The sequence below is a fragment of the Trachypithecus francoisi genome, unplaced genomic scaffold (assembly GCF_009764315.1).
Source record: "Trachypithecus francoisi isolate TF-2019V2 unplaced genomic scaffold, Tfra_2.0 Lachesis_group10, whole genome shotgun sequence".
Lineage (NCBI taxonomy): Eukaryota > Metazoa > Chordata > Mammalia > Primates > Cercopithecidae > Trachypithecus > Trachypithecus francoisi.
The window spans coordinates 112,250,807-112,276,349 of record NW_022681455.1 but is presented as its reverse complement, the minus strand read 5'-3'; the positions used below and the strand labels follow the sequence as shown (position 1 = coordinate 112,276,349).

General features: G+C 38.6%; 1 protein-coding gene and 1 pseudogene across 1 annotated transcript in view; both read left to right on the top strand.

The window, feature by feature from the left end:
* LOC117088617 overlaps positions 1-25,543 on the top strand; it is a 121,994-nt gene that overhangs the window by 43,200 nt on the left and 53,251 nt on the right. The window lies entirely within an intron of this gene.
* Positions 13,529-14,901, top strand: LOC117087988 (annotated as a pseudogene).

Below are 25,543 nucleotides of genomic sequence, written 5' to 3'. Positions count from 1 at the left end.
TTTCAAAATAGTTATCTTAGATTCTGCCAATGAAATTTTTGTCCAGGTGGTGAGATGGATTCTTGGTGTTTCTTACTCCACTAATTTCCCAGAATCCTTTGCCCCACAAGTATGTTACACCTCAAATAATCACCACTTCTTTTAGGCCAGGCCAGCCGTGCTTCTACTAATTTGTCTCTCTCAGAAACTGTCTAGGTTTTTATGTTTGATTCCAGTTCACTCTATATGCCAAAACCCACACCCACAATTCTTTTTTAGACATGCTGTTCTCTTTAGACTTATGTTACAGGTACCTGGCGGTACATCACATATCTGTGGGACTATGCTTTTTATATTTCTAGAAGTCACCCTTTTTTCTCAAGTAGAGATGACCTGTGAGGCACCACCATCTTTCAGAGGTCTTAGCACAGGGTCTGACAGCCATGTCCTTGATGTGGTCTTTACCCAGTTCCCTGGGTTTGGTCTTCTCTCTGAAGCTGTTTCTTAATGACCATAGCTTTTACTTGGGAGCAAACAGTTTTACTTTACAATTCTAAAATGTCTGGACAATTCATCGTCCCTTTAATTCTACTTGGAAATGGACCACTTTTTTTTTATGTCATTTCTTTCTTGTAGTAACTTACCAAATACGGCACAAAACAGACAGCTCATGTGTTCATTTTCCCTCATATTCTACTACCTGAACTCCACAAGTTTATTATATAATTTTTCTCTCAGATTATCCCATGCAACATTTTAACCAAATGTTTTGCCACTATGAGTCATCATTTCTCCTGTAACCATTTTCCTTGCCATTTTCCAGCTTGCTGTTTTAGTTTCATACTTCTTGCTTTCTGACTCCAAATCTATCGCATTATTTTAGGTTTTTTGCTACGGGAGCATCCTATGTCTAGGTTACCATCTTCTCTGTTAGCTTTTGCTATAGTAATGCTTCTAATTTAGTGACAAAAATAATTTATTTTTTCTCATGCATCTTGGGATTAACGGATCTAAGTTTAGCTTGGCTTCAAACTGGAGTTTGGGTCCAGGTCTGCTGTTCTGCCTTGGTCTGTCAAGTCAGGACATAATCTCATGGTGATGATGGAAGCATGGGCAAGTTCAGTTGAATAAGTGCAAATCAAGGCTCTGATTGCAGCACAGTTACTAACATCTTAAGGCAGAATGAGTAAAAAGACTGAACCCAAAGTCAAAGGGCAGGGAGGTACCCTGCCTCTAGTTTAAGGAACAGCAGTCATGTGGCAAAGGATATGGATACAGGAAGGGATGAAGAACTGGAACCAATAATACAATGTACCAATCATTCAAATCTTAACCAAACATATATGGGAAAGCTATATTAATATCATATAAGGATGTCATTTAAAAACATGTCAGAGAAAAATAGTGATACTTCTTGAGAAAATATTTAATTCACCTGGAAACTAAAATAATTCTGAAAATGTATGCACCTCATAACATAGCCTCAAAATGTAAACTTATAAGACAAGAAGGAGAAATGCAAATTCATATTTACAGTAGAAGATTTTAGCACACCATTCCCAATAACTGTTAGGACAGATAAATTTATAGAGGGAAAATTTGAACAACACAATTAACAAATGTGACATTTATTTTGTATGCAAAAACTTCAGAATACATATTACAACTACATAATACCCATTATTTTTAAGTGCACACAACACTTAAACATTGGACCATTGTCTCAGGCAGTTCAGGCTGTTATGAGAAAGTATCATAGACTGGGTTGCTTATAAAGAACAGAATTGTGCTTCTCATGTTTCAGAGTTTGGAAGTCCAAGGTCAGGGTGCCACTATGGTTGGGTGCAGGTGAAGGCCTTCTTTTTGCCTGTAGATTGCTGTCTTATTATACCCTAAGGTGGCAGGAGGAGAGGTAGAGAACTCTCTGGGATCTCTTCAAAAAGGGCAGTAATCTCATCCATGAGGGCTCCTCCCTTATGATTTTAAATACCTCCCAAAGGTTCCACCTTTTAATACCATCACATTGGTGATTGGGAGTTCACCATATGAATATGCGGGGGATAGGGGCGCACACGTATTCAGTCTATAACAACTATATTTTAGCCGTAGAGTACCAACAAATTTCAAATAAACTTGAAATCAGATGGAGTATAGTCTCAGATCACTATGGAATTAAACTAGAAAAGAACAACATAGAGATAATTAGAAAACTTCTGTATATTTGGAAATTTCAAAATACGCTATTAAATATCCCATGCCTCGGGAAAAATCACAATAGAAAAATAGGAAATATTTTAAAATAAATTATAATCAGAATACTTTATATCAAAATTTGTGGGGGGCATAGCTAAGGGATGCTTAGATGCATATATTAGATGCATATATTAGGTGCTTTAGATGCATATATTAGAAAAGACGAAGAGCAAAAATCTCAGTCATCTAAGCATCCAGCTGAAGAAAGTAGAAAAAAGAACAAATGAAAACCAAAAAGAACTAGAAGAAAGAAAATAATTTAAAAATAGCAATTAATGAAATAATAAACAAATATTCAGTATAGCACATTGGCAAAACCAAAAGTTGGTTCTAGAGGAAGGATAAGAAAGGTATAACTAACCAAATTCAGGTACTAAAAAGAAGGTCTGGGTGCACATTGGAATTATCTGGAGTGTTTTGTTGTTTTTTTTAAAATACTGATGCCCAGGCCCCTCATATGGTCAATTAAATCAGAATTTCTAATTGTATTCCTGTATTAGTATATTTATTAAATATCCCCATTGATTCTAATATGAAGCACAGGTGAGAACCATTGATACAGCAAATAACATTTTGATGTCATTCCAACCTTTTTGCTTATATAATAAGTTGTTACAGTTTTGAAACCTTTTGCGTTTACCAGCATATCAATATCTTGCCGTAGCAGTAAATATACTTCTGCCACTACATTTTAATAGTTGTACTACATTTTAATAGTTGTGTAATATTCCATTATATGATTATATTATCATTATGTAACTATTATTGAGCACTTACATTTTCAATAGTAAAAACAATGCTAAGAGAATATCTCTGTAAAAGTGCTTTTCCAAACCTGGGCAACATGACAAAACCCCAACTTCACAAGAAATAAAAAAATTAACCAGGTATAGTGGTGCATGCCTATAGTCTCAGCTACTCAGGAGGCTGAGGTGGGAGGATCATCGGAACCCCGGGAGGTTGAGGCTGCGCTGAACTGAGACTGTACCACTCCACTCCACTCTGAGTGAGTGAACAAAACTGTATCCCCCCCCCCCAAAAAAAATTACTTTTCAGCTGGCATAGTGACTCATACCTGTAATGCCAGCTACTCAGGAGGCTGAGGCAGGAGGATCACTTGAGCCCAGGAGTTTAGGCTGCTGTGAGCCATGATTGTGCTACTGTACTCCAACCTGGGTGACAGAGGCCCCTTATGAAAATAATACCAATAAAGTATTTTTCACACATCTACAAATAGCACTCATTAAAAAATTATTTATTAAAATATTTTCTTGTGGGTATGATGAAATAATATGTGTGACAGTTGGTAAATGAATTTTTATCTTACATGCTTACCTAGGAATTAGCTATGTTATTAGGGCTGAAAGAGATGTATTAATACATGTTTTGCCAACCATTTCCCTAACACAATGCCTTATGTACAGAAGGCATACAAAAAGGCAGGGCACAGTGGCTCAACCTGTAATCTCAACACTTTGGGAGGCTGAGGTGGGTGGATCATCTGAGGTTAGAAGTTTGAGACCAGTCTGGCCAACATGCTGAAACCCCGTCTCCACTAAAAATACAAAAATTAGCCAGGTGATAGTGGCGCGTGCCTGTAATCCTGCTACTTGGGAGGCTGAGGCAGGAGAACCGCTTGAACCCAGGCTGCAGAGGTTGCAGTGAGCCAAGATCGCGCCACTGCACTCTAGTCTGGGGGACAGAGTGAGACCCTGTCTCAAAAAAAAAAACAAAAAAAACCAAAAATGTTTGTTGAATAAATGAATATATTTAATTCCTCAGAACTAATCGCAATTGGTAGAATATGTGGACTCGTTACATTCAAAAGAAAGATCATGTAATTTTAGGAGCAAACCCAGTATCAGAAACCAAAGTTAGAATCTGTAAACTAAAATCTTTTACTTTGAAATTAATATATAAGAATGAGTATGATTATTGAGATCTATGCTCAGCTAGCCATGAACCAAGAATTCAACTCTTATCTGTGTAGAAGAGGGGGCGGGAAAAAGCTCTCCTATGGTTAACTGCTGCCCCTCTGAGATACTTTGGTTTTCTGCTGCACTGAAGCCAGAATGATTTTATGTTGCAGTAAAAAATGACATTCTTACAATATTAATACATGATTATGGAAAATATTAGATAATTTAGCTAAGCAAAAATAATACAAATAACTCTCATAAATATAATGTTTTCAAATAATAGTTTTTCTTTGGGGGAGCAGTACATTTTTATCAACCTAAAAGAAGTACTTCACACCACCCACATTTTTACAATCTCTGTCATTCATTTTTGTTCACTGTGTATAACCTTTGAAATTTGGGTGCTTGATATGCATGGAAGATGCAACACAACATACATCTTTTAACTTATTGTACCATTGGTTGTCATTCCCGAGCATTCATTCATTCATAATTCAGTCATAGATGTTTGTTAAACTCCTACTTTTTCCATTCATTCTGCTACCTTTTGAGAATACAGTGGTAATCAAAAACAGACATGGTCCCTGCCCTCATGGAGCTCTCAGTGGATTTGAAGAGTTTGTCATGAATTTAAAAATGACACAGTAAATGTAAACCTGCCACTGTAATAAGTGCTATGAGAGAAAGGAACATGAGTTTGTAACAGGAAAATTTGATCTAGTCAGAAAAGGCTTTCCTAATGAAGTGATAAGTGAAGTTATATTTGAAGGAAAAGTAAAGCAGGGAGGGAGGAGCCTTCCAGCTAAAGGTATCAAAATGTGTAAAGCCTTAGGACAAGAAAGACTGGGAATGACAGAGAGAGGAAGCCAGCATGGCTAGTGTAGAGACAAGGAACTGGAGAGGAAAGTAGGGACCAAATCATGGAAAAGCCCTGAAGGAGGAGCGTGCCTAGTATGCCCAAGCAGCAGCAAGAATTTCACCATGGCTGGAGGGGCATGAGCAAGGAGAGAAGAGTAAAAAGTGAAGTTGGAGAAGGAACAGTGTGCCAGGTAGTTTTGCAGTACTATCCAATAGCACTTTCTGTGATGATGGAAATGCTGTGTCTGCACTGTTCACTATGATAGCCATTACTCACTTGAAATTGAGCACTCAAAACATGGCTAGTGCCATTGAGGAACTGCATATTTAATGTTAGTTAATTTTAATTTAATAGCCTCTAGCTGTAGTGTACAGTATGCTAATGAACACTTGAAGGGTAGATAGTGTAGCTGAGAAACTGAATTTTTAAAATTTTACTTCATTTTATTTAAATGTATGAACAGCCACATGTGGCCAGTGGCTGCCATATTGGATAGAACAGTTACAGCCTTGTGACTTGGGCTTTTACTCTGAATTAAATTTGAATTACCTAAGGCCTGTAACTAAATTGGTATTTTGTTTTACTTTTAAGCAAAATAATACAGTTTCCTTTTTTGATAGGGTAAAGGAGAGGTGAAGATATGTAAGAACCTAAAGAAATACATAATTTCCTTGACTCATATTTTTAATTGATATCTTAAGATGCACTCCAAAAGGTGAAATGTAGGTGGTAACAGCATATCTAACTTTTTCTTTCCTGCCTCAACTTAATGTCTCCTGCTCATTAAAGGATGAGATAGGTCCTCCCAGTTAATATTCTCATAGAACATTTCACTTTTTTAATCTTTTGTCATTTGTTAACCTATGTATGTATTTGTATAACTATTCTATATCTTCTGTGCAATGCTCAACCATAAGATTATTATATTATTTAGGGCAGGGACTCTGCCTGTCTTATTCACATAGAATCCACAGTATGTGAAATCCTAGTAGTCCAATAATGAATATTTAATAACTGAATAAGTGAATAAAGTATTCAGCAGTCTCATCTCTATTGTACTCATCCATCTGCTTATTTATCCATATTGACTGTTACCCCCTCACCACTGGCCATACAGAGTTAAGGGACTCTCCCTAACCTATTCATCCCGGTTACTTAAAACTATTGATAAGCGTAAGTCTCTCTATTATCCATAATCCGTGGAGCAGAGACCGTCTCCCATCCAATAAAAAGATTTAAATATCTTTTTAAAAAATATTTCAATACCCCCTTAAAGTGAGACCCCAAAGAACTGATAAAAAGATAGCCTGGTGACCTCTGTAGCTCAGAACTGAATTACTCTACAGTGACAACCCCCTCTTTGTCCCTCATAACCTCTCAGCTTTTATATAAGTCATAAGATTCTACCTTATTTTAAATGAATAGCCCATTTTGACAGAGTAATGATGGTATGTGACAAATGGCACTTGTCTCATGACATTTCCCTTAGCTAGCTTTACTCAATTCAGTTATTGCTAGGTGACTTTAAGATACACCCTTATGCTGGTTTTGTCTTTGAGATTGATTCTCTTCAAGAACCCTCAGTTCTGGTTCCACGCACACGATAGAAAGGCCCTCAATTATTTTGGCTCACAGTAGGACTGCTTTCTTCACTGTATTAGAGAGTTGGAGGATTATCGGAAAATCCTAGTACAATTTCGGAAGTAGAAACTTACCACAGAGATGTTTCCCCTCATGAAATGTTTAGTGACAGTTGGGGTAGAAATAGAAATTGACCCTGGGTGTCAGTCCTATCATACCCAGTTCACTGTGTCATCTTTAATAATGTACAGTTTGTGCTTCAGCCTGTAATCTGCAGAGACTCTCTCCTGTTCCTTACCCCTTTCATTGATACCAGAAGTAGTAAAAAGATTCACCTTTGTGAAGCTTACTAAAATTCTTCCATATCTTCAGGTAATTCACAGGGATGAGGAAAATAAAAAGAAAAAATTAATGAAATTAATAAAATTCTTCTACAAACTGAAATACTGTGCAGAGATTGTTGAGAAGGTGTGTGCGGGATTGCTGGTTTTTCAAGCTAGATAAAACAGTAGTACCTATTCAAGTCACCACCACAGGGGGCCTCCTAAAAATAGACTGACTCTGCTATGTAATAGCTTAGGACATTTTTATTGATATCATCTCTTGTCCTGCCCATAGAAAAGCCTTGAGCCTGGAAGGAGGAATTCGAGTGTATTTTCCTAAGAAACTGGTGCCACAGTAAACTGTATGTTTGTTCTTGAAGCCGACCTAGCAATTACCTTGGAATTCTAGGACTCTGTATTTTTCTAAATGTTTTTTCCTTCTACTTCATCATTCCTGATGAAAGAAACAAAACAGCATAAAGAAAATCTACAGGTTACTCTGAATACACACCAAGTTTGGTAGGGGAGTAGTTGTCTTAGGTGGCGCTCTCACCACAGCACTAAGAGCTACACTGATGTAGTAAGGAAAACGTGGCCCTTTTGAATCTTAATGTGCTGTTCATTTCTATTCCCATTGCTTCTCCTAGGATTTCTTATCTCTTGCCCTAGCAAATCATAACACATAGACACACATACACACACACCCATCCCTGTCCAGTGCACCCAGTGGGGGGGAGGGGGCAGAGAAGACAAAGTCATTTATATAATGTGTCTCCCTGCTGAGCCCCTAATGGCCGAAGCTTTTGTTCTGCATTCAGTGGCTGCCTGTGATGGGCAGGAAGCTGCAGTCTCCCTTTGTTCCATGGCCTTATTCAGCAATTTAGATCCATCATAAAAATCAAATATGCATGTTGCAATCGCCTTGTGTACAACAGCTTCAATTTTCACCTTTTTAAAATTTGAACTCCACGGGGAAGAGAGAGAATGAAGGGAGAAAGGGAAGATGGGGGTAAGAAAAAAAAAATCGCTTCGTGTTTTTGCTTAGTGGACTGTGAAAATAGGCAGTCATGAAAAAAATTTTTTTTTTAATTTCATAGATGCATCCCATTCAAAATAAGACATGCTACCAAATTAGGCCTTGTGGAAATGCCCTCAAACCATCCTAGTTAACTCAGGCTCCAAAACTTGGATGTGAAATGATGGGTAAAGAAAAAATAGAATGTTATAAAAGGGTAGAAAGAGGAAGACTATTTAGGGCTTGAAGAATCATCCTGTTCAGAGAGGTACCTCCATACCACTTATAATTATGCCAAAAAGGATGTTTTTTGTTCAGCTGATTTTCATGAGTTTCTTTTGTAAAAGAAATGATTTGGGGAAGAGGTTCATAGAGGAAGTGAGAGAGAGATTACACTTAAAGATATATTTCCTCTCTGAATAAAAATGAACACATTGACAGAGATGTTTTTGTTCACTTATTGATTTGCACACTATATTTAAAATTTTCCCAGAACTTCAAAGGATATGTTCCCTGGAGTTCAAATAAATTTGCATCAGCAGCTCTGGTATTGATTATGCAGAAAAATACAGAAACCTTTTACCTACTCCATTATTAGACTCGAGCAATGACTTTACAGAAGGGTGCATGCCCTAATATAAACAATGTGGCCAATATTTATTCGATTTATTAAAAAAAGATCTGAAGAAGTGTGCCTCTTTATGCCTGGTTTCACTTACTAATATAGATTTTGAAGCCTCATGCTAAAATTGAAGCCAACCAGTTTGAAGATACTTTGCCTGTTCTTAGAAATGGAGCTCTTACAGGGTAAACCCATGGAGATTGCTGTTGTCAACATTATACAGACACTGAGCATAATATAGGATGGGTGCACACTGAAAGAGTGATCTTGAGGCTCACTCAAGGTTGAAAAAACCTTTGATTATCTGGAGTGGAGCTTCTTCTGGAAGATGTACCAAATGAGTCTGGGATCAAAACCAATTTCGCAAGTTTGATCGAGTCATAATATGGAAATCCACCAGATTCTGCTATGACTAATTAGAGATGTGTGAAGAAGGTTTCCCTTCCCCAACGTTATTGATTTTTCTTTCAAACTCCCCAGTTTCACAGTGAAAATCTGTGGCATTTAAAAGTGTTCAATTTAGTACAGTTCATTGATGCATGTAATCTTTGCTAACTGCATCTCATTTTCTCTGAACTGGATTTTTCAGGCCCTCTTATGTCTGGGTATATATTTTATTTACTCTGTATTTTAATTGAAATCAAAGATGTACCCAGAACATACAAATACTGAGAAGATACATTTAATATTTGGATTTTTTTTTTAGTTGCAAATTTTCCCTTTTCTCTGCTGGAAATATGGGCAATTACAAAAAAGTATAATTTTTAAAAGTGGATTCCACACAATTTAAGCCTACATGAGTGAAGAGATTTGTATATGTCTTGAGTGATTCTATCCTGGAAAAAGCAATAAAGATGGAGAAAAGCACCAGGAAATTTACAACATTGGATAAAATCTGTGATTGTATACCATCATAACTGAGGCAAAAGCTATGGCCCTGTGCCACCTCAAGCCATCTCATCCCATCTTACCTTTTAACAGTACTCCATATTTTTAGGATATTATAGACAGATAACATACTGTAACTTCTCATTAAAGTTAGGGCCACATGCTGGCATTTTATGTTTTCAACTTCCTTCGTATGAGGAAAGATGCTATACAGGTGTATTAAATTATAAACATTTCATTGGAGAGTGAAACCTTTATCTTTGAATTCAAGGTAATTTAATATATAAAGGTATATTTTTAATTGAATATCTTCCTCTTCCCTATCATATGGCAACTTTATCCTCAGTTCTTTCTTCCCAAGAAATAAGTTGTAGAAGACCTAGAGGAAAAATTGTTTCAGGAGACCTTGTTTGCGTTACAGGTCATTCCAACTACTATTCTTACCTCTGCTTTAAACAAAAAATACATGCTAAACCAATGACAGGTCTCACTGAAGTATTTTCCTCTGCAATCACACGGATGTTGAGAGTGAAGCCTCCGAATTAGACAGTCACAGTTTTAAGTTCTGACTCCATCCTTGACTAGCTCTGTGACCTTGGGCAAGTTAAGCTTGAGTGTCTTAATTCGTAAAATGAATACATGAGGATAATAACACTTAATGTATAGGATCATGTGAGTTAAATGAGATTAAGTAGAGTATTGTCATAGGTTGCTTTCCTAGAGAAGCAGACCTGAGATTAACATTCAGTGTATTTATTAGGGGGTGCTGTCATTATCTGTGGAAGGTGAGCTGCAGTACGTTCCAAGAAAGACCTCAGCCAACACTGAGGCAGGTTTTTTTCAGCCTCCTAGGAGCTGACAACGACTAAGGGGTATTGTCTTTTACCAACCTTTTTAACTGTGGAAATAAATCCTTTATTCTTGAAGGGGGAGTTGGGTGGCACATTACAATGTCTATTAGAAGAGTTTAGTAAGCACTCAATAAATATTAGCTATATAATAGTGTCAATGTATATTTACCTGTGAGACCATTCTTAGTATCCCAAACAATTGCTTTCATTATATATTTTAATAGTGCTTTGGTAAGAGCATGGCTCTGGGACTGGATTTGAGGCCCACTTTCCTAATTAGCAGCTGAATAACACTAAGTACATTAGTCTCTCTGTGTCTCAGTTTCCTCATTTGTGAAATGGAAATAATAATAGTACCTATTCTCATAGGATTGTTATCAGGATTAAATATGTTAATAGTTACACTTTCAACAGTGCCTGGCATATAACACAAGCTCTGTAACTTCTTGTGCTTATCATCATCATTATTTTTCTTCTCTCAATGAAGTTAAGCATGTACAGTGAGTCCTCACTTAACATTGAGAGGTTGTTGAAAACTAACTTTAAGTGATACAACAAATAAAAAATGTTTTTTTAATCATCAACATTATAATGACACATTGTTATTCAAAGACCCGATGTATCTTGTTTTACTTAAAGTCAGTTTCCAAGAACCTGTTGATGATATTGAAGATTTACTGTAGTCAAAATTACTTTGGAATCAGACAATGCTAGATTTAAATCCCAGCTCTGTCACTTCCTAGCCATTTTGATCATGAGCATGTTACTTAATCTGGGATCCTGAGTATTCTCATCTGTCAAAAAGAAATAATAAGTCTAACCTTATAGAAAGCACCAAATATATGAAGGTATTATGAACTTATGTTTCAGTTTACTTTCTCAAATGTAGTAATAACCCCATCCTTGGGATATCCTGAAGATTATGTGAGTTCACTCATGAAAAGCACTTAGAATGCTACCTGACAAAAAGTATGTGTTCAGTGAGTGTTAGCTAATAGGATGGTGTTGACGACAACTGTATAAAGGACTCTGCACAGTGCCTTGCATATCATAAGCACTCACATATTATTTTTGAAGCTCTCCATGAATGTTTTCTTTATTTCTTCCTTTTAACCTTTCTTTTACATTCCAGCTGGCCTGCTGGACCTTTATTCTTGTGTATTCCTTTCTTCTTCCCTCACTTGCTTGTAAGGATTTTGAATGTTATATATGAGTCAATAATAAACCATATCCTCTGACATCCTTAAAAAAAAAAGGCAAAACCCTCTACTTTGTTTTTATTCTGGAGACAGTAAGGCTGATGAGTGATTAAACATTATCTTCAAGTACACAAAGATTCTTACTACAGAAAGGTGGCTGCCAGTTCTCCATCTTCAGTACAAAAGAAGAGAAATAGACTTCAGTGGAGCATACAAACACAGAATGGAAGACAAAAGAGAATGATAGACTCTCTAATTCTGAGAGGCTAAAAACAAAGAATATTCTTAATGTATTTAGAATTGCTATGTGCATGTATTTCCGACGAAAGGAAAGAGAAAATTGTAATGAAATCCCTTTTAGCCCCATACTTCTGATTGTGTTATCCCCAAATATTTTAACCATAAATATTACCTGGTAGTGTGTACCTTGCTTGTCCTATGTTATTTTGTCATATTATCATTCCTGGTTTCATAATAGCTGGTGCCCATTATAAACCAATCAGAAAAAGATCTTGGTTTGGGATAGACATTTACTGTTCATAAAGGCTAAAAACTGTTTCTCTTTGCAATAATATATAATAATAAAAAATAAGCATAGCCAAAATGTTCATTTGCATTCCAGAGGAAATAGTCTGAATAAATTCACCCTATTCATACACAGGGTTTTGTGGTTTTTTTAAATACTGTTTTAAGCACTGCTAAGTGTTAACGTTTTACATTAAGTCATTACTTTGATAGGGATTTGATAATATAATTATGGCCTTTATAATCATGTAGAAAATCATGTTAATTAAATAAACAAAAACTGAAAGAAAATGAACATTTTGATTGGGTTTATTTCATCAGAAGAATCAGACATCTCAAAATAGAAGCAGACATCTGTGGAAATGAAGAAAAATCTACAGTTCTTAAAAACCTAGGCTCTCTGCTGAGGATGTTATCATATAGAGATCTAGGAAATAGCTCAGCTTTAAACATACCCCTTAATATATTAAAGCTGAATTTCCATCTTCCCCTCTTTTTGTTTGATTTTCTTTTAAAACTGTATTTTTAATGGCAGGTGAAGCTATCGTTTTTGTTTATACTTTGAACAAGTATGGCATCTTTTACCCAGGAATATCAAATTCCCATAAATTTCATAGATAGTAGTTATTATATGTGAAATATACAAAACATGAAGCTTCCTGCAAATTCCTGGCAGGGTGTGGAGCAGGGGTGGTGGGTATATGCATTATATCCCATTGTTTTTGGGAATTTTTCTTTGGGTTCCTAGTGATGATTATTCCCACTGAAGGGAGATCTGTGCCCAGCTGGCATGTTTTTATACCACAGCAGAGTTCCCAATGATACTTTATCATTTAGACCTCTTTCCTTAAAAATATGAGGGAGCTAGAGTGATTTTTTTTTATTAAACACTTCAGGAGTTTTATTTTTGTCTTTTCATATTTTTATGTTTGGCATGTAATAGGTACTCAATAAATAAGAGTTGAAGCCATGAAAATCTTTGGTTATTTTCAAAGTGATTCTCTTGGAATGCTATGTATTTATTATATCAGTGTCAAAAATAGTTCTGGAATTGCCCTCAGAGCTTGTGTTAGAGTCTTTTGAATATACTTATCTTTGCAGGTCAATTAATATTTAGTGTCTATAACGTATGTACTTCAATTTTTTTTGTAGAGATGGGGGTCTCACTATGTTGCCCAGGCTGATCTTGAACTTCTGGCCTCAAGCAATCCTCCTGCCTTAGCCTCCCAAAGTGTTGGATTACAGGGATGAGCCACTACACTTGGCCTGTATTGTTTAAATGTCATGATTTCAACCATTAGCTTATTTACTGCAGTTGTACCTATTGCGCAGCAGTCTCCCTTGTGTCGGGAACAGTTACTAAGTCTGAAGATGGACAGTGAGAAATAAGATAGAATAAAAATAAAATAATATAAAATAAAAATAAGAAATGGTTCTCTTCCAAGAATTATAACTCAGAAATGTACATTCAAATTAATATACTAGAAAATACAGGTCATCAGCAAAGCCTCAGTCCTGTCCTCTCGCTCTTCTCTGTGGGCAGCATGAGCTTCACCACTCACTCCACCTTCTCCACCAACTACCAGTCCCTGGGTTCTGTCCAGGTGCCCAGCTATGGTGCCTGGCCAGTCAGCAGCACGGCCAGCGTCTATGCAGGCACCGGGGGCTCTGGTTCCCGGATCTCCGTGTCCCACTCCACCAGCTTTCAGGGCGGCATGGGGTCTGGGGGCCTGGCCATGGGGATGGCCACGGATCTGGCAGGAATGGGAGGCATCCAGAACGAGAAGGAGACCATGCAAAGCCTGAACGACCACCTGGCCTCCTACCTGAACAGAGTGAGGAACCTGGAGGTGGAGAACTGGAAACTAGAGAGCAAAATCTGGGAGCACCTGGAGAAGAAGGGACCCCATTTCAGAGACTGGAGCCATTACTTCCGCACCATCAAGGACCTGAGGGCTCAGATCTTCGCAAATACTGTGGACAACGCCTGCATCGTTCTGCAGATCGACAGTGCCTGTCTTGCTGCTGATGACTTTAGAGTCAAGTATGAGACAGAGCTAGCCATGTACTAGTCTGTGGAGAACGACATCCATGGGCTCCGCAGGGTCACTGATGACACCAGTGTCATTCGGCTGCAGCTGGAGATAGAGATCGTGGCTCTCAAAGAAGAGCCACGAAGAGGAAGTAAAAGGCCTACAAGCCCAGATTGCCAGCTCTGGGTTGACTATGGAGGTAGATCCCGAAATCTCAGGACCTTGTCAAGATCATGGCAGACATCTGGGCCCAATATGACAAGGTGGCTTGGAAGAACCAAGAACAACTGGACAAGTATTGGTCTCAGCAGATTGAGCAGAGCACCACAGTGGTCATCACGCAGCCCTTCGAGGTTGGAGCTGCTGAGATGACACTCATGGAGCTGAGATGTACAGTCCAGTCCTTGGAGATTGACCTGGACTCCATGAGAAATCTGAAGGCCAGCTTGGAGAATAGCCTGAGGGGGGTGGAGGCCCACTACGCCCTGCAGATGGAGCAGCTCAATGGGATCCTGCTTTACCTGGAGTCAGAGCTGGCACAGACCCGGGCAGAGGGGTAGCGCCAGGCCCAGGAGTATGAGGCCCTCCGGAACATCAAGGTTAACCTGGAGGCTGAGATCGCCACCTACCACCGCCTGCTGGAAGAGGGCGAGGACTTCAATCTTGGTGATGCCCTGGACGGCAGCAACTCCATGCAAACCATCCAAAAGACCACCACCTGCCTGATAGTGGATGGCGAAGTGGTGTCTGAGATCGATGACACCAAATTCTGAAACATTAAGCCAGCAGAAGCAGGGTGCCCTTAGGGGAGCAGGAGGCCAGTAAAAAGTTCAGAGGTCCAAAAAATGGAGAAAATACAATGTTATAGTAGATAACTGTATACAGTGGAATCGATAATGTCTCTGGGTGAGCATCATGGAAGAGGCGGCATTTCAGATCTTGATGGGTATATATAGGAAAATATGGGAGAAGGGTGTAGCAGGAAACGAGAAAATTGTAAGCAAAGACCCCAAAGCAGAAAAGCACTGGGTTCAGTCAGAGAATGGTGAGACAGAAAAAGAAACGGAGATAGAACTTTGGAGCTAGAGTCCCAGGGTACTAACCCCAATGCTGAAACGTACCGCGTCCTTTGACAAGTGACTTGAACTGTGTCTTGGTTTTCTCCTCTGTAAAATGGGGATAAGATTTGTACCTACATCACAGGGTTGTTATGAGGAATAATACACAATAATACATCTAAAACAATGCCTGGCACATAACAAGCACCATGTAAGTGTTAGAAAATGAGAGAGTGGAGTATTTTCTCTACTGTACTGAAAGCCACTGAAGGTTTTTGAGCAAGGTGGTGAAAAGATAGGCGCTATACTTTGAGAGTATGATCCTGGCACTACTGTGTACAGTTGATCATGAGAGAGATGCTCGTTAAGAGAGATCCTGGGAAAGGGAAATGCCAGCTTGCACTGCAACAATAGCTATGGGAATGAAAAGGAGGAACTGGATGCAAGAAACATTGGAGGGTCCCCATGACTTGTACATACTTTATTTTAAGTTCTGGGATACGTGTGCAGGATGTACAGGTTTGTTACATAGGTAAACATGTGCCATGGTGGTTTGCTGTACCTATCAACTTATCACCTAGGTAATAAGCCTAACACGCATTAGCTATTTATCCTGATGCACTCCCTCCCCTAAACTTCCCCCACCCCTGCCAGCAGGCCCCAGTGTGTGTTGTTCCCCTCCCTGTTTCCATGTGTTCTCATTATTCAGCTCACACTTACAAGTGAGAACATGCGGTATTTGGTTTCCTGTTCCTACGTTAGTTTGCTGAGGATAACTGCTTCCAGCCCCGTCCATATCCCTGTAAAGGACATGATCTCATTTCTTTTTATGGCTGCATAGTATTCCATGGTGTATATGTACCACATTTTCTTTATCTAGTCTATCATTTCTGGGCATTTGGGTTGATTCCATGTCTTTGCTATTATTAATAGTGCTGCAGTGAACATACGCATGCATATATCTTTATAATAGAATGATTTCTATTCCTTTGGGTATATATCCAGTAGTGGGATTGCTGTGTCAAATGGTTTTCTAATTCTAGGTCTTTGAGGAAAGGAATCGCCACACTGTCTTCCACAATGGTTGAACTAATTTACATTCCCACCAACAGTTTAAGAGCATTCTCTCTCTCCACAGCCTTGCCAGCATTTGTTATTTCTTGACTTTTTAATAATTGCCATTCTGATTGGCATGAGATGATACCTCAGTATGGTTTTGATTCGTATTTCTCTAATGATCAGTGATGATGTGTTTTTTCCTATGTTTCTTGGCTGCATAAATGTCTTCTTTTGAGAAGTGTTTATTCATGTCCTTTGCCCACTTTTTGATGGATTGTGTTTTTCTTGTAAATTTAAGTTCCTTGTAGATTTTGAATGCTAGACCTTTGTCAGACGGATAGATTGCAAAAAATTTTCTCCCACTCTGTAGGTTGCCTGTTCACTTTGATGATAATTTCTTTTGCTGTGGAGAAGTTCTTTAGTTTAATTAGATACCATTTATCAATTTTTGCTTTTGTTGCAATTACTTTTGGGGACAGCATCATGAACTCTTTGCCCATGCCTATGATCTGAATGGTATTGCCTAGATTTTCTTCTGGGGTTTTTATAGCTTTGGGTTTTACTTTTAAGACTTTAATCCATCTTGATTTAATTTTTATAAGGTGTAAGGAAGGGGTCCAGTTTCAATTTTCTGCATATGGCTAGCCAGTTCTGCCAGCACCATTTATTAAACAGGGAATCCTTTTCCCATTGCTTCTTTTTGTCAGGTTTGTCAAAGATTAGAAGGTTGTAGATGTGTGGTGTTATTTCTGAGGCCTCTGTTCTGTTCCATTGGTCTATACATCTGTTTTGGTACTAGTACCATGCTGTTTTGGTTACTGCAGCCTTGTAATATAGTTTGAAGTCAGGTAGCATGATGCCTCTGGGTTTGTTCTTTTTGCTTAGGATTGTCTTGGCTATATGGGCACTATTTTGGTTCCATATGAATTTTAAAGGAGTTTTTTTTCTAATTCTGTGAAGAATGTATGTCAATGGTAGTTTGATGGGAATAGCATTGACTCTCTAAATTACTTTGGGCAGTATGGCCATTTTCATGATATTGATTCTTCCTATCCATGAGTATGGAATGTTTTTCCATTTGTTTGTGTACTCTCTGATTTCCTTGCAGTGGTTTGTCATTCTCTTTGAAGAGGTCCTTCACTTTCCTTGTTAGTTGTATTCCTAGGTATTGTCTTCTCTTTGTAGCAATTGTGAATGGGAGTTCATTCATGATTTGGCTCTCTGCTTGTCTGTTGTTGGTGTATAGGAATACTTGTGATTTTTGCACATTGATTTTGTATCCAGAGACTTTGCCTGAAGTTGCTTGTCAGCTTAAGAAGCTTTTGGGCTGAGACAATGTGGTTTTCTAGATACAGGATCATGTCATCTGCAAACAGTTTGACTTCCTCTTTTCCTATTTGAATACCCTTTATTTCTTTCTCTTGCCTGATTGCCCTAGCTGGAACTTCCAGTACTATGTTGAATAGGAGTGGTGAGAAGCCATCCTTGTCTTGTGCCGGTTTTCAAGGGGAATGCTTCCAGCTTTTGCTCATTCAGTATAATATTGGCTGTGGGTTTGTCATTAAATAATAATACCTTATTATTTTGAGGTATATTCCATGAATACCTAGTTTATTGACAGTTTTTAACATGAAAGGATGTTGAATTTTATCAAAGGCCTTTCCATGTCTTTTGAGATAATAATGTGGTTTTTGTCTTTAGTTCTGTTTTTGTGATAAATTATATTTATTGATTTGCATATGTGGAACCAGCCTTGCATCCTGGCAACGAAAAGGAGGATTCCCTCCTTTTCAATTATCTGTAATAGTTTCCGAAGAAATGGTACCAGCTCCTCTTTGTACTTCTGGTAGAATTCAACTGTAAATCTGTCTGGTCCTGAGCCTTTTTCAGTTGGTAGGCTATTTATTACTGCCTCAATTTCAGAACTTGTTAGTGGTCTATTCAGTTATTCAGCCTCTTCCTGGTTCAGTCTTGGGAGGGTGTATGTGTCTAAGAATTTATCCATTTCTTCTAGATTTTCCAGTTTATTTACATAGAGGTATTTATAGTATTCTCTGATCATTATTTGTATTTCTGTGGGATCAGCAGTGATATTCCCTTTATCATTTTTTATTGTGTCTATTTGATTCTTCTCTCTTTTCTTCTTTATTAGTCTACCTAGTAGTCTATCTATTTTATTAGTTTTTTTTTTTTTTTTCTTAAAAAAAAGAAAACAGCTCCCGGATTTGTTGGGGTTTTTGTGAAGGGTTTTTGTGTCTCTATCTCCTTCACTTCTGCTTTGATCTTGGTTATTTCTTGTCTTCTGCTAGCTTTGGGGCTTGTTTGATTTTGGCTCTCTATTTCTTTTAGTTGTAATGGTAGAGTGTCAGTTTGAGATCTTTCTAGCTTTTTGATGTGGACATGTAGTGCTATAAATTTTTCTCTTAACACTGCTTTGGCTGCGTCCCAGAGATTCTGGTACATTGTCTCTGTGTTCTCATTGGTTTCAAAGAACCTCTTGATTTCTACCTTAATTTCATTATTTACCCAGGTGTCATTCAGGAACAGGGTGTTCAATTTCTATGTAGTTGTGTGGTTTTGAGTGAGTTGCTAAATCTTGAGTTCTAACTTGATTGCCCTATGGTCTGAGAGAATGTTATGAGTTCAGTTCTTTTACATTTGCTGAGGAGTGTTTTACTTCCAATCATGTGATTGACTTTAGAGCATGTGCCATATGGCAGCAAGAATGTATATTCTGTTGTTTTTAGGTGATGAGTTCCGTAGATATCTATCAGGTCCACTTGATCCAGAGCTGAGTTCAAGTCCTGAATGTCTTTGTTAATTTTCTGTCTTGATCATCTATCTAATATTGATAGCAGGATGTTAAAGTCTTCTACTATTATTGTGTGGGAGTCTAAGTTTCTTTGTAGCTCTCTAAGAACTTGTTTTTATGAATCTGGGTGCTCCTGTATTGGGTACACATATATTTAGAGTAGTTAGGTCTTCTTGTTGAATTGAACCCTTTACCATTATGTAATGCCCTTCCTTGTCTTTTTAAAAAATCTTTGTTTTTTGAAAAAATCTTTGTTGGTTTAAAGTGTGTTTGGTCAGAAACTAGGATTGCAACCCCTGCTTTTGTCTGCTTTCAATTTGCTCAGTAAATTTTCCTTGAGCCTATGCATGCCTTTGCATATAAGATGGGTCTCTTGAATACAGCACACCAATGGGTCTTGACTCTTTATCCAGCTTGCCATTCTGTGTCTTTTAATTGGAGCATTTAACCCATTTATATTTAAGGTTAATATTGTTATGTGTGAATTTGATCCTGTCATTATGATGCTTACTGGTTATTTTGCAGACTTGTTAATGTAGTTGCTTCATAGTGTCATTGGTCTTTGTACTTCAGTGTGTTTTTGTAGTGTCTGGTAATGGTTTTTCCTTTCCACATTTAGTGCTTCCTTCAGGAGCTGTTGCAAGGCAGGCCTCCTGGTGACAAATTCCCTCAACATTTGCTTGTCTGAAAAGGATTTTATTTCTCCTTCACTTATGAAGCTTAGTTTGGCTGGACATGAAATTCTGGGTTGGAAATTCTTTTCTTTAAGAATGTTGAGCAGGAGAATGGCGTAAACCCGGGAGACGGAGCTTGCAGTGAGCTGAGATCCGGCCACTGCACTCCAGTCTGGGCGACAGAGCGAGACTCCGCCTCAAAAAAAAAAAAAAAAAAAAGAATGTTGAATATTGGCCCCCACTCTCTTCTAGCTTACAGCATTTCTGCTGAGAGGTCCACTGTTAGTCTCATGGGCTTCCCTGGACTTTCTCCCTGGCTGCCCTTAACATTTTTTCCTTCATTTTGACCTTGGAAAATCTGATTATTAAGTGTCTTCGGGTTGATCTTCTCATGGAGTATCTTACTGGGGTTTTCTGGATTTCCTGAATTTGAATGTTGTTCTGTCTTGCTAGCTTGGGGAATTTTTCCTGGATGATATCCTGAAGTATGTTTTCCAACTTGATTCCATTCTCTCCATCTCTTTCAGGGATTGGGGAGAACCTGAATTAGTCATAGGTTCAGTCTTTGTATATAATCCCATAGTTATTGGAGGTTTTGTTCATTCCTTTTTATTCTTTTCACTCTGATCTTATCTGCCTGTTTTATTTCAGCAAGGTAGTCTTCAGGCTCTGAAATTCTTTCCTCTGCTTGATCTGTTCAGCTATTGATACTTGTGGTTGCATTGTGAAGTTCTCTTGTGTTTTTCAGCTCCATTAGGTCATTTATGTTCCTCTCCAAACTGGTTTTTCTTGTTAACAACTCCTGCAATGTTTTATTATAATTCTTAGCTTCTTTGCATTGAGTTAGAATATGCTCCTTTGGCTCGGCAAAGTACGTTATTACCCACCTTCTGAAGCCTACTTCTGTCACTTCATCCATCTCAGCCTCAACCCAGTTCTGTGCCTTTACTGGAGAAGTATTGTGATTATTTGGAGGAGAATAGGCACTCTGGCTTTTTGAGTTTTCAGTGTTTTTCTGTGGATTCTTTCTCATCTTCATGAATTTATCTAACTTCAATCTTTGAGGTTACTGGACTTTGGGTGGGATTTTCATGGGGACTTTTTTGTTGATGCTGTTGTTGTTGTTGCTTTCTATTTGTTTGTTTTTCTTTGAACAGTTGGGTCCCTCTTCCATAGGGCTGCAGCTATTTGCTCAAGGTCCATTCCAGACCCTTTTCACCTGGGTCTCTCCTGCACCTGAAGGTGTCACCGGTGGAGGCTACAGAACAGCAAAGATGGCTGCCTGCTGCTTCTTCTGGGAACCCCATCCCAGAGGGGCACCAACCTAATGCCAGCAGGAATGCTTCTGTATAAAGTGTCTGGTGACCAGTGTTTGGGGTTCTAACCCAGTCAGGAGGCACAGGATCGGGGACCTGCTTAATGAAGCACTCTGGCTGCCACTTGCTGGAGGGGCTGTACTGCACTGGGGAGAATCCCACTTGTCTGGACTGCTTGGATTTCTGAGAGCCAGCAGGGGGAAAGACCAAGTCCACTGATCCATGGAGATCACGGCTACCCTTCCCTCCAGGTGCTCCATCCCAGGGAGATCAGAGTTCTGTCCCTAACCCCCTGGCCGGAGTTGCTGAAATTCCCACAGGGAGACCATGCGTGGTGAGGAGGGATGGGTCAGGGTCCAGCCTAAAGAGGCAGTCTGGCCATGGTCTTCCACAGCTGCTATGCTGTGCTGAGCTGTGGGGAATTCCCACTGGGTCCAAACCAGCCAGACTCCCTGGCACAGGCAGGGGAAAACAGCAGATTGGAGCTGCAGTCATGGGTGCTGCCCCTCCCCGCCAGGAACTCAGTAGCCTTAAGTAGTCTCCAGCTGAGCGACCACTGAGAATCTCCACAGCTCTGTGCTTGGGACCCAAGGCCCTGGTGGGATGGGCTCATGAATGGATCTCCTGATCCACAGGTTGCACAGAACTGTGGGAAAAGCATGGTTTCTCGGGTGAAATAGCACAATCATTCACCATCTCATTCGGCTGGGGGTGGAAGCTCCCCTTGCCATGTGTGGCTCCCAGGTGGGCGGTCACTCCACCCTGCTTTTTTCCTTGCTCTCTGTGGGTCATGCCAACCGCCTAGTCAGTCCCATTGAGAGAACCTGGATACCTCAGTTGCCAGTGTGGGATTCACTTGTCATTTTCATTCTCAGTGGGGGCCTCTGACCGCACTTGTTTCTAGTCAGCCATCTTGGCTCCTCCCCGCCATACTTTTCAAGTGTTTAAACTGAAGGTATCTCTGTTTTTGAAATAATCAAAAGTCATTTGGAAATAAGTATAGTGACCAAGGTGGATTTTTTTTTTTTTTTAATTAGAGGCCAGACATGATGATTCATGCCTGTAATTCCAGCACTTGGGGAGGCTGAGGTGGGCGGATTACATGAGTCCAGGAGTTCAAGACCAGCCTGGGCAACATGGTGGAACTCTGTCTGTACAAAAAATACAAAAGTTAGCCACTTGTGGTGATATGTACCTGTATTCTCAGCTACTCTGGAGGCTAAGGTGGGATGATCACCTGAGCCCACAGAGGTTGAGGCTGCAGTGAGCTGTGATCGTGCCACTGCATTTCAGCCTGAGTGACAAAGTGAGAGCCTGTCTCAAAAAATAAAAAAGAGATGGATTCTTAAAGTAATGAGGCAAATTTTCTTCTATGGATTTTTAAACTGATACTAAAGGCAATCCAAAGGAGATTTGCTTTAAAAAAATGTATAGTACATTTAGTAGTGGAACAAATGTATAATTTCCCAATTATTACTGTAAAGGAAAATATGCACTTTGTTGTATAAAAGTTAGTGTGCTTGTCTAATCATCAGTAATATTATACATCCTCTCTTCTTAATGAAATTAAATTTGAAAAATAAGTTACTAATTTATTATGATAATCTCTTGACTACATACTTATAGAATGTAGATAGAAATATATTTAAAGACCAAAATTTGGTCTTTTATTCATTTTACTTAGCATTTACTGATATGTGTACCTCGTGGGTGCTCCCACATCTTGTTGATTTCCCTTCTTTCTGTTACTATTTGCTTTTATCTTCTATATTTCGACTGATTGATTGTAGAGATGAAAGTCTCATCATGTTGCCCAGGCTGATCACAAACTCCTGGCCTCAAGCAGTCCTTCCACCTTGGCCTCCCAAATGCTCAGATTATAGGCATGAACCACCACACTCAACCTTTTTTTTAAAACCAACTTTGTTAAAATGAAGAACAGGAGGGAAAGGACAAAAGCCAGCGTTTGTTAACTTTAGTTACTACCAAAGTGAGGGAGGGGACTTCATTTGGGTAATCTCAAATGCTTTACATAGCTTTTCAAAGATGCATGCTTGCACTACCATTTATTGTATTCTGTTGCAATTTATTGATACCATTATTGAGTTTATTAATGGTCTCCTTACCATATTGTTTACCCATGTGCAGTTCAATAAGTACGGCCCTATGTGCTCATCCAATAAGCTTTCTCCTCTCACGTTGTACCTGCTCTGACATGGTGATAAAAAACCAAAAGCCTTTCATAAAATAAGTATATGTGATGCATTGAATGTTGCATTTTACTTAGAACACCCCCTTTTTTGGCAAATGAACCACATTGCAAAATTTTAAGCTGAAATTGCTAGCAGTGTTTCCAAGATAAACATGCTATTTATAGACAAAAATCTTTTAAGTGATCAGTTAATGAATACCTAATGGGATATACATCTGCACAGTAATAAAATGACAAAAAGCGAATGATTAGTTATTTTCAGTCAGTTAAGAAGGACTCTTGTTACTGGAGTCTACACCAGGAGTGGGACTGTCTTTTCCACCGTATAAGTCCTAGGGATTAGACATCTATTTTCATTTCTTATAGTGAAAAGAGGTCTGAAACAATATGTAATGTCCTAGAAATGAGACAGAACTGTTTGATGAGTTAAGAGCAGGTATCTGGATGGATGGAGGTCAATGAGAACTGTAGTCTCTCTGCCTCTTGTTAAAAAGAAAATACTCTGTAGGAAAAACCTTCAGTCATCAGTTCAGCAAAAATAATTATAACTCCCACTGGAGACACTGAAAGGACCTGGGCTCTCTTTGTTAGGTCCAGCATAGGATTTTCTTTTTTTAATACTTATTTTAAAATTAACACTAAGTGAAACATTTTTGTTTAGCTTTTTTTTTGAGATGGAGTCTCTCTCTGTGGTCCATGCTGGAGTTCAGTGGTGTTATCTTAGCTCACTGCAACCTCCACCTTTTGGGTTTAAGCGATTTTCTGCTCTAGCCTCCCAAGTAGCTGGGATGACAGTGTGCGCCACCATGCCTGGCTAATTTTTGTAAATTTAACAGAGGTGGGGTTTCACCATGTTGGCCAGGCTGGTCTCGAACTCCTGACCTCAGGTGATCTGCTCCCTTTGCCCTCCCATAGTGCTGGGATTACAGGCGTGAACCACCGCAGCTGGCCCCAACATAGGATTTTCTTAATGGTGTTTTTTTACCTAAGCCTCATTCTGCAAATGAAAACAAAAAATCATTTGGTAGAGGGGACACCAATAATTCAGTGTTTTTGAAACGTCATCACTTCTGCAAGTTAAGTGTATGCTACCTGTATCTTCTACCAATTCCAAATATGTTGATTCTTGTCAAGCCCCATGTGGGAGATGGAGGTGCTAATTCTTCAGAATAACACCAGGCCAGTGAAACTGGAATGGGATAAAATCCATAAAGAATTTATCCTAATCTTGAGTAAGTCAGCAAAGAAAATGTATGAACATGAGATTGAATTCTCAACCCTCGATGTCATTCTGTCTTCAAATACCCAGAAAATTTCACAGTAACTCTGGGTTATGAATAAAAAAGTTACCTGCTTTGACCAGCTATTTTTCATGTGTTAACCATAGTGTTGTCTTCTAGCTGTGCTGAGCAGTATAACTTGTATTAGTCTGAAAAGCAGAAATAAAACCTTAGTGTTTATAAGGACATTTCTGGCAAATGAAAGCAGGAACTTTGTGTGTTGCAAATGGCGATAAAAACTTCAGAACTCATTGATATAGCATATTTTGTTGCTCTTCCGTATTCTATCAAAAGTCCTTCTTACCAGTGCTTTGAAAGGAGTTTAGACAGTAACTAGGCACACAATTATGCCAAGAATTTTAATTGAGTTGAGGGCCTTCATGCAAATAAGGCTAAGACTTATAATAGCAAATAGAATTCTTTGATTTGTAGGTGTTTTGATATAACCAGTTGATATGCAGATTAGTCCCCAGTGGGGTATTGACTATTGAAGTATATGTAAGCACTTTGTAAATTATGAAGCATTACCAAATGTATCTGTTTTAGGTTTGCCCTATTCCTATTGGCAGGTACTGTGGTCATTCATTCATTCAACAAATATTTACTACGTGCTTACTATGTGCCAGCTACTTTTGTAAGTACTAGAGATATAGTAATGAATAAAACTTTATATTCATATGAATAAATTTTTATACATAAAATAAAACATAAAAAATAGCCCAGGCATGGTTGTTCACACCTATAATTCTAGCACTTTGTGAGGCCAAGATGGGAAGATGGCTTGAGGCCAGGAGTTTGAGACCAGCCTGGTAAATAGAGTGAGACCCTGTTTCTATTAAAAACTAATAAAAATAAAAAATAACTTCAGATAGTGATACATGCTGTGAAGAGGAAAAAGCAAGGTATTTAGATAGTGTGTGAGGAATAGGGTAGGTTTTGAGTAGGGAAGAGGAGAAACATTTTACCTAGGTTGTTCAGGAAAAGTCAGTCTGAAGAACTAACATCTGAACTGAGGCATGGTTCTTGAGAAGTCAGCCATAAATTCTAAGTGGAGGGAACAAGCAGTGTGAAGATGCTGTGATAGG